This window comes from Rhinopithecus roxellana, chromosome 13 (assembly GCF_007565055.1).
Source record: "Rhinopithecus roxellana isolate Shanxi Qingling chromosome 13, ASM756505v1, whole genome shotgun sequence".
Lineage (NCBI taxonomy): Eukaryota > Metazoa > Chordata > Mammalia > Primates > Cercopithecidae > Rhinopithecus > Rhinopithecus roxellana.
In genome coordinates, this window is record NC_044561.1 from 46,261,576 (window position 1) to 46,272,423 (window position 10,848).

Below are 10,848 nucleotides of genomic sequence, written 5' to 3' on the forward strand. Positions count from 1 at the left end.
ATACCCAAAGGATTATAAATTATTCTACTACAAAGACACATGCATACGTATGTTTATTGCAGCACTATTCACAATAGCAAAGACTTGGAATCAACCCAAATGTCCATCTGTGACAGACTGGATTAAGAAAATGTGGCACATATACACCATGGAATACTATGTAGCCATAAAAAAGGATGAGTTTGCATCCTTTGTAGGGACATGGATGCAGCTGGAAACCATCATTCTTAGCAAACTGTCACAAGAACAGAAAACCAAACACCACATGTTCTCACTCATAGGTGGGAACTGAACAATGAGATCACTTGGACTTGGGAAGGGGAACATCACACACTGGGGCCTATCATGGGGAAGGGGGAGGGGGGAGGGATTGCATTGGGAGTTATACCTGATATAAATGATGAATTGATGGGTGCTGACGAGTTGATGGGTGCAGCACACCAACATGGCATAAGTATACATATGTAACAAACCTGCACGTTATGCACATGTACCCTAGAACTTAAAGTATAATAAAAAAATAAATAAACAAACAAACAGAAAAAGAAATATATCTGGCAGAGAATTATCACTCCATAAATGTAAGAAAAAATGATATAGGTGAAACAGTTTTTGAATTAAAGGAATCATTTTTTTCTAAATTTAGTGTTATGAGCTGAATATTTATGTCCTCCCAAAATTTATATGTGAAGTCCTAACCTCAAATGTGATGGCATCTGGAGGTGGGATCTTTGGAAGACAATTAGGCTTAGATGAGGTCATGAAGATAGGGCTCTCATGATGAGATTAGTCCCCTTATAAGAAGAGGAAGACAGTATATACACTGAGGAAAGGCCATGCAAGCACATGGCAAGAAGGTGGCCATCTGCAAGCCAGAAAGAGAGGCCTCCCCAGACACCAAAACTGTCAGCACCTTGATCTTGGACTTTCCAGCCCCCAGATCTAGGAGAAAGAGAGTCTGTTGGTTTAAGCCACATGAGTCTATGGTATTTCGTTATAGCAGCTCAAACTGGTGACAACATTGAGTAAACTACATTTGTATATAATCTGAGATTTTTCCAGGAGGATTATAATTACAAAAGAAAATAGTTGTCAAGAATTAAGATCTTTATTCTGAGCAGAATCTAAGTTCTTTTCATGCAAGAGATTTTTATCCTCAGATCCTGTCCAGTTTCTTATGATTGATCTGATATTTGAAGATGGATGTGATAACTGTGCCCCTGGTGAGGAGAAACCTAGAATCTCTAAAAAGAAAAGTAGTGGAATCTGGCATCAGATGGTCCCAGGTCCTGTCCCAACTCTACTAACTGCTTGCACAGAGCCCCTCAAGGCATCACTTAACTCCTCTGAGCCTCAATTATTCATCCATCAAAAGGAGATAAGGATAAAACTGTATCCAGATAAATTTCAATGAGCTGCTGTATTAGAAAAAACTTCTGAAACTATCATGCAAATGTTAATTGGTATTATTAGTGAAGAAACCTTTTCCAAAAGACCTCAAGCACAGTGCTGAGCATTCTTAGGATTTCAAAAAGTTACTTTGAAAATTGGAGCTCTTGTCTCCATCTTAATCTCTTTACCCCTATAATTTTTGGCTTCTGTTAAACATCTGGTCAGACTTAAAACAGCAAGTTAGAAGGGGAATTAGTCATTTTACACAAAGTCTTAGTTAATTATCTACCACAGAGGTAAATAAATAAGGCTTTGTAGTTTAGTTTTTGGTTTGTGGTTGTTTTGTTTTGATTGTTTTTAGAGATGGAGCTTTGCTACATTGTGGAGGCTAAACTCCAGTTCCTCGGCTCAAATGATCCTCCTACCTCACACTCTCAAGTAGCTTGTACTATAGGTGCATGTCACTATGCCTGGCAGGACTTGTTACTTAAATAATCAATACATCTGAATCTTGACCAGAGATATGCATGCATTTTTTTCCAGCCATGTCTTCCAGGTTTCCAAGCAGCATTTATCTTTACCTAGCTGTGCTACACGCGGTTGTGCAGGTTGTGCACTGCACACACAGGAGGGTGACATCACATAGCCTAATATCCTCTAGAGCTTTGCAGAACAGACCTACCTAGCTCTACATGGCAGCCTGGTTTGGCCAAATACTTTCCTCTGTTACTCAGGGACCTATCTTCCAAGAAATAGCCCATAGATATGTAGTCTTCACCTTCCAGATTCCCTACTAATTGAGCTTTGGAAATGTTGTTTATCCTAAACTTTGTGTCTCTTATTATCAGTTAATAGATGATTAGCAGGGCTGGTTTTATAGACAGGCATGCAGCCTGTGCAGAAACATCAGGCCCTGGACTTGGTTTAATGCTTTGTTGTCTCCATCTTGAAGCTCTTTTTTTTTATTTTTTTATTTTTTGAGATGGAGTCTTGCTCTGTTGCCCAGGCTGGAGTGCAGTGGCACGATCTTGGCTCACGGCAACCTCCGCCTCCCAGGTTCAAGCGATTCTTCTGCCTCAGCCTCCTGAGTAGCTGGGATTACAGGCGCCCACCACCATGCCTGGCTAATTTTTGTACTTTTAGTAGAGACAGGGTTTCATCATGTTGGTCAGGGTGGTCTCAAACTCCTGACCTCATGATCCACCCGCCTCGGCCTCCCAAAGTGCTGGGATTACAGGCGTGAGCCACTGCGCCTGGCCAAAATTCTTAATAACGTTTTGAACAAAGAGCCTGCATTGTCATTTTGCACTGGGCCCTGAAAATTATGTAGCCAGTCCCAGTGATGAAAGTAAATAACATTCAAAAGCTCATCAAATTGTATCCAGATATGAGAAGGCTTATAAAGAAATTGTCAGCAGGGATCCTTATATTAAGATCTGCAATAACCTGCACAGGTGGCCTACATCAGAATCATTTGGAGAGTTTGTAATGTATGAAGATTCCTGGGCCCACATGCTGGAGATTCTGATTCGGTAGGTGTGCATCTCTGATGTGTGTGTGTGTGTGTGTGTATGTGTGTGTGTGTGTTTTTTTTTTTTTTTTTTTTTGTAAATGTCACATGTAACTCCAGCGTGCAGCCATGTCAGGAAATTATTGCTTTGGGACACGCTACATCTTACCAAGAAGTGGAATCAGAAGGAGTCAATTTCAGTGTCCTTCAAGTGTTCTTCAAGTGTTCACTGAGATTAGGGTATCTCTTTGCTCTGCTCTGCTATCGAAATTCCTTTCCCAGGAGCCTAAGAAAAAGACTTTAAACCCTAAACACGGGAGAAATGGCTTTTAAAAGTCAAGGGTCTTTTTTTTTTTTTCATTTTTTTATTATACTTTAAGTTCTAGGGTACATGTGCATAACGTGCAGGTTTGTTACATATGTATACTTGTGCCATGTTGGTGTGCTGCACCCATCAACTCGTCAGCACCCATCAATTCATCATTTATATCATGTATAACTCCCCAATGCAATCCCTCCCTCCTCCCCCCTCCCCATGATAGGCCCCAGTGTGTGATGTTCCCCTTCCCAAGTCCAAGTGATCTCATTGTTCAGTTCCCACCTATGAGTGAGAACATGTGGTGTTTGGTTTTCTGTTCTTGTGACAGTTTGCTAAGAATGATGGTTTCCAGCTGCATCCATGTCCCTACAAAGGACGCAAACTCATCCTTTTTTATGGCTGCATAGTATTCCATGGTGTATATGTGCCACATTTTCTTAATCCAGTCTGTCACAGATGGACATTTGGGTTGATTCCAAGTCTTTGCTATTGTGAATAGTGCTGCAATAAACATACGTATGCATGTGTCTTTGTAGTAGAATAATTTATAATCCTTTGGGTATATACCCAGTAATGGGATGGCTGGGTCATATGGTACATCTAGTTCTAGATCCTTGAGGAATTGCCATACTGTTTTCCATAATGGTTGAACTAGTTTACAATCCCACCAACAGTGTAAAAGTGTTCCTATTTCTCCACATCCTCTCCAACAACTGGTACCAAAACAGAGCTATAGACCAATGGAACAGAACAGAGTCCTCAGAAATAATACCACACATCTACAGCCATCTGATCTTTGACAAACCTGAGGGAAACAAGAAATGGGGAAAGGATTCCCTATTTAATAAATGGTGCTGGGAAAATTGGCTATCCATAAGTAGAAAGCTGAAACTGGATCCTTTCCTTACTCCTTATACGAAGATTAATTCAAGATGGATTAGAGACTTAAATGTTAGACCTAATACCATAAAAACCCTAGAAGAAAATCTAGGTAGTATCATTCAGGACATAGGCATGGGCAAGGACTTCATGTCTAAAACACCAAAAGCAACGGCAGCAAAAACCAAAATTGACAAATGGGATCTAATTAAACTAAAGAGCTTCTGCACAGCAAAAGAAACTACCATCAGAGTGAACAGGCAACCTACAGAATGGGAGAAAATTTTTGCAATCTACTCATCTGACAAAGGGCTAATATCCAGAATCTACAAAGAACTCAAACAAATATACAAGAAAAAAACAAACAACCCCATCCAAAAGTGGGCAAAGGATATGAACAGACATTTCTCAAAAGAAGACATTCATACAGCCAACAGACACATGAAAAAATGCTCATCATCACTCGCCATCAGAGAAATGGAAATCAAAACCACAATGAGATACCATCTCACACCAGTTAGAATGGCAATCATTAAAAAATCAGGAAAGTCAAGGGTCTTTAAATCAGATGGTGTTAAAATCTAAGATGACAAAGGTAGGAGTTTTTTGCATTTTTACCCCCTCCTCCTATCACTAGAGGATTTGTAGTGACTGGAGAGGGTGTTTCAAAACACCCCTGAAATGGTCACAACTTCAGAAAAGAGAATATGGGAATAGGAAAGTAAAATGAGATTGTTTGGTACATGAATATCACTCTGGAAAATTCCATGGATGGGAGGATGTTCCAGGTGCACATTTTAAGCAATAACTCAGCACAGAGTCAGATTATTCAGTGTAACAAAACTGTCCTTAGCTGCATATTTGTCAGTTTTTCTGGAAGGTTCCCAGCTCCTGCAAGATGGCAGCTGGCTCTCCTCCCTGAGGTCAGAAAGAGCTCCTCCCCCACTGCCCTAGGACTCACAGACCCCTTCACAAAAGACACAAACTCTGCATGGTCAAAGCACATCACACAAGTTTCTATTTTCAAGTTTCTCTGTTTTACTGTGTTTGATTTTTTTCTATTTTTTTCCTGAGACAGAGTCTCACTCTGTTGCCCAGGCCACAGTGCAGTGGCATAATGTCAGCTCACTGCAACCTTCACCTCTCCGTTCAAGCAATTCCCCGCCTCAGCTTCCCAAGTAGCTGGGATTACATGTGTGCACCACCATGCCCAGCTAATTTTTGTATTTTTAGTAGAAACGGGGTTTCACCATGTTGGCCAGGCTGGTCTCAAACTCCTAACCTCGTGATCCACCCACCTTGGCCTCCAAAAGTGCTGGGATTACAGGCGTGAGCCACCGCGCCCATCGTATTGTGTTTGATTTTTGTTTGATTTTTTTTGTTTCTCTTTTTGTGGCGGGGCAGGAAGCAGAGTGGACCGTTTTCTATTTGTTACCAAGATAAATAAATCAGGCAAACCACCATTTTATTCTAAAGATCTGTTTTGAGAGAGCCATAGTCAGTTTCCCCACAGTAAGGAGGAAATCATTCCTATATACTAGAAAACTTTTCATAATTTTTTCAGGATGCAAAACAAATTCATTCTCTCAAGTTTATTCAAGGGTGGCTGATGTCAGGAGAATTGTGTACAGAAGTTCACTGTGTATCAGTCTGACACTGAACCAGTCTCTCTCTACCCCGTGGCAAGGACTGAGAAGTGGAGGAAACCACACTAAAAGGATACCCCTCAGGTCATCCTTTCACAAGTTTAACTCTCAAAAATAGGCAGGGAGCTGGAAACATGTCTGCAAGGCATCTTACAGAACCCATGCATCATTACAGGCGATTACTGAGACGTGGGGGTGGAGGAGCAGGGGCAGAAACCTCTCCTCAGCCCATCTAAACCCTCTCCCACCACTACAGCCATCCTCTTCAGGGCAGATGAGCGCTCAAGCCTCCTTCCCCAGAGCCTTACAGAATTTTTCAGACCCTTTGTCTATATTTGAGAGTTCAACTTATGATAGGATGACCAAGGAGTCTCCTTTTGTTGCAACTTCCCGCACTTCTCAGCCTATGACATGGGTTAACTCGAGACTGGTTCAATATTACATTGAAGCCCAGTCGGCTCAAAGCTTCTACTTCACAGGCCTCTCATGTACAGCCAAATGTTCCTTCACCTGGGAATGTTCTGAAGAGCGTTGTTGCTATCTTAAGGGAATATTCTTTGAATTTAATGGTTGCCAAGAGCAGCAGTCTTAGAAGTGTGGTGCCAGCTCTCCTCAGAGGCTGTCTTCAAAGGTCAAAGGGACCCTCAGGAACTGACTCTCCAAAGTGCTATGGGACCACGCTGGGCTCGTAAATCAAAGGGAAAAAACACATCCGAACTCCCTTCTGGGAGGCTACAGTCTAGACTGTCTTATACGCTCTTTGTTATCCATTAAAATAAGTAGTAAAATGTCAACACATAAAACAAAATATTCACAAAAAGAACTAAAATTCAGTAGAGTTGCATATTCTGACAGAATTTTCAAAACCATTAGGTCCATGTAGCAACTAGAGAGGTGGCTGGAGAAGGGTTCTTTAGAAACCAGGAGAGATGTTAGGCACAGAGTGAACAGGAGTTAAGAAAAGGGCTGGAAAACAGGGGATTTGCTAAAGGTCTTTATTCAGAAAAACAGAATCCACTGGCGCTTATACCCTCGTTGTCCTCCTGAACTAAAGGCTGAAGACACTGGGTCTGGAGTAAAGGAAATGTAATCCTAGGTCCCTCCATGATCCAAGAATAACCCATCACCACAGCTATGTAAACAACAGCTAGCGGGTTTCAACTCTCGACGTCAACTCGCTGACAGCCTCAGAAGACTTGCCGATATTGGCAGAACCACATCAATGTTAAAGATTCTGGCAACAGTGAGAGGAGAGGAGGGAACAAGGAGGAAGAAAGTCAGGGGTATTAAGACAGAGAGTGTATGAAAAGGAAAATTGTGATGAAAATGTATAGAATGGAAAAATGGCTTACTGCTTTATTATTTAAAGTTACAATAATGATCAACAGTAATTTTAGAAAACACAAAAAACAACCAAAGGAGGGGAAGGGCCAGGCACAGGGGCTCACGCCTGTAATCCCAGCACTTTGGGAGGCCAAGGCGGGCGGATCACAAGGTCAGGAGATCGAGACCATCCTGGCGAATATGGTGAAACTCCATCTCTACTAAAAAAATACAAAAAAATTAGCCGGGCATGGTGGCGGGTGCCTGTAGTCCCAGCTACTCGGGAGGCTGAGGCAGGAGAATGGCATGAACCCGGGAGGTGGAGCTTGCAGTGAGCCCAGATCACGCCACTGCACTCCAGCCTAGGCGACAGAGTGAGGGGGAAAAAAGGAGGGGAAGGAGGTGATCAGAGAGTATCATAGTAGTGTAAGTCAAACCTTTATCATAGTGGGAAATCAATAAATAGGACTTAATTTTTTTTTAATGAAGTAATTTTTTGAGTTGTGAAGACATAGAACAACCAAAAAAAAAAAAAAAAAAAAATTCAAAGGAGTTTTCTCCAGGCAGTGGTACTGATGTCAGAGAAGGGCTGGGGGGAAACGATTGCTTTTTATAAAATCTCCAGTATCACATCATGGTTTTTATCCATGTGCATGAGACAGTGACAAGGTATAGAAATTCTGAGACTTGGCCAGGCGTGGTGGCTCACACATGTAATCCCAGCACTTTGGGAGGCTGACACGGCCAGATCATGAGGTCAGGAATTCAAGACCAGCCTGGCCAACATGGTGAAACCCCATCTCTACTAAAAATACAAAAATTAGCCAGGTGTGGTGGCGTGCAGCTGTAATCACAGCAACTCAGGAGGCTGAGGCAGAAAATTTGCTTGAACCCAGGAGGTGGAGATTATAGTGAGCCTAGATTGCACCACGGCACTGCAGCTTGGGCAACAGAGCAAGACTCTGTCTCAGGAAAAAAAAAAAAAAAAAGGAAAAGGAAAGAAATTATGAGACCTTACCAGCTATGTGATTTTAGGCAACTTTATCTAACTTTCCCATGCCACAGTGTCCTCATTTATAAAACAGGACTGGTAATAATGTAATAATGCCTACTTCATACGGTTGGAAGAATGACACCGGATGATACAACTACAGCACTAGTGCAATGCCCAATAGTAGGTTCTCAATGAAGGTTGGCAATAAATAATAAATAATATTTTATTATTATTATCATCACTTGGAAAGTTGTTTTTAGTCACTTAATACATCATCACAAGCTCCACAAATATAGATCTAGGTATCTCTCTTGAACAGCTACATTAAAGTCCATAGAGTGGATTGTCATAATTATTCAGCCTTCGGACTATGAAGGTTCAAACAAGCTTCTTACCTAAATCTCACAGTTTCTCAACCTCAGCTCTACTTACATTTTGGGTCAAATTATTCTTTGTTGTTGAGGGCTGTCCTGTGTGTTGTAGGGTGTTTAGCAGCATCTCTGGCCTTGACTCACAGGGTATACCACCACCCCGCCAAGTTCTAGCAACCAGAATTGTCTCCAGACATTGCCAAATATCCCCTGGAGGACAGGGGGAGACAGAATTGCCCCAAAATGAGAACATGCCTCAAATCCATCCTAAAGACTTCAGGGACTGCTCACCTACAGCCAGGTTTCTTCTCCTGAGAAAACTTCCTTAATCTAGTTACAGGCAGACATAAAATACTACAGTCTGCATTTCATGTCACCCACCTGAAAGCAAGGGTCAGAGACACAGTTTTGCTGTGCCCTCAGTCTAAGATACACTTTATAAGAGTTCGGAAGAGAAACAAGAGATATGATTCAAGGAATTAATAACACTAACCCCTCCAATCAAATAAACTACTTGAGGCTGGGCACAGTGGCTCATGCCTGTAACCCCAAACTTGGGGAGGCTGAGGCAGGACTTCAAGTTAGGACTTCAAGACCAGCCTGGCCAACATGATGAAACCTCATCTCTACTAAAAATACAAAAAAAACAGTCAGGCATGGTGGTGGGCACCTGTAATCCCAGTTACTTGGGAGGCTGAGAAAGGAGAATCTCTGGAACATGGGAGGCGGAGGATGCAGTGAGCTGAGATCATGCCACTGCACTCCAGCCTGGGTGACAGAGTGAGACTCCATCTCAAAAATAAATAAAAATAAATAAACTGATGGAAAAAATATTGAGCTGATATCATTCATGCTCTTGCCTTTTGCAATCTCAGTTGATCATAATCTTATTAAATGAGATTAACAGATATAATTTCAGTAGGGCCAGAAATAATGCTTGTTCTTCCACAAATTGTCTTCCTACCCAAGGCCAACAGCCTTGCCATTATGTGTCAAATAACTCAGAAGGAACAGACTCCATGAGGCCCAGCCCCATAACTAGGTGAGGACAAAGCCCAAAATCCACATCTAAATAACACTAGCTCAGAGGTGATTTTCATATAGCTGGGGAGGAGACGGCTAATAAATGCAAGTAGAATCTCCTAATTATAAATAGCATTTTAACTTAGAGTTCTGTTTAGCAAAATTATTTCCATGTCCTTGGGGATGGCTTATAATAATGGTGTTTTGCCAATGTGGTTTCAGAAAATTGTATTAAATGAAAAATCCTGTAGAACAGATGTGCTCACAGGTCCCTGTACACATAGCAGCCAAACTGCTTAATGAAAACACCGCTATGGTTCAGAATTGTGCTTTCTACTGTTACAGTATTGTTATATTAGCATCTCAGAAGAGTAAAGAAGGTTGGAAAGGAATGAGAGAGAGGCAATTACCAGAACTAGGGGTCAGGGATGGAATATCTCCAAGGCAAGTACCTCAACATGATACACAATAAAAGGAAGATTATAAAAGACGTGCTGTTTTTTAAGAAATCGCAAAACCAGGACATAGAAACGAAATGCCTGCTTTATTTAGATAAACTAAATCAAGAAAATAGCACCACCTCTGTGCTCTGTATATACTGAACACACGTACATTTCCAATTACATATAATTGGAATGTAACAAAGCTATTTCCAACTCCCTCAAATTCATTAAAATAAGATTTTACCTGTGTTCAAGAGCTGTTTCTTACTCAAATCATCCTTGTACCAGGTTACTCCAAGGACCACTTAGTGTGTTCTCAAAAGTTATACATGAAATTCTATGTGATTCTTCCACATCCATTTGCAGTAACTGTTTGGTCATCTCTGGAATAACTGTTCATATTTTGTCTCCAAAGCAAGCAAGAACAACCCCATTTGAGGGTTTGCAGCAAAGACGCTCCTCGATGGCATTTCTCTTTTGCTGTGTGTGTGTTTATATCTAACAGAAATCACTCAGCATGACCTTGCCCCCAAAGAGTTTTACTTCCAAATAACACACAGCCCAAAACTTATGCTGCTGTGGTTTGAATGTTTGTCCCCTCCAACACTCACTCCAGTGTTTAACGGGATAAATTGTCCTTATTTGCAGTTTCAAGATGGATGGAGTAGGCTGGGTGCAGTGGCTCACGCCTGTAATCTTACCACTTTGGGAGGCCGAGGCGGGTGGATTGCCTGAGCTCAAGAGTTGGAGACCAGCCTGGATAACACGGTGAAACCCTGTCTCTACTAAAATACAAAAAATTGGCCAGGCATGGTGGCGTGAGCCTGTAATCCCAGCTACTCTGGAGGCTACAGGAGAATCACTTGAACCTGGGAGGTGGAGGTTGCAGTGAGCTAGGAGCGCATCATTGCACTCCAGCCTGGGTGACAGAGTGAGACTCCATCTCAA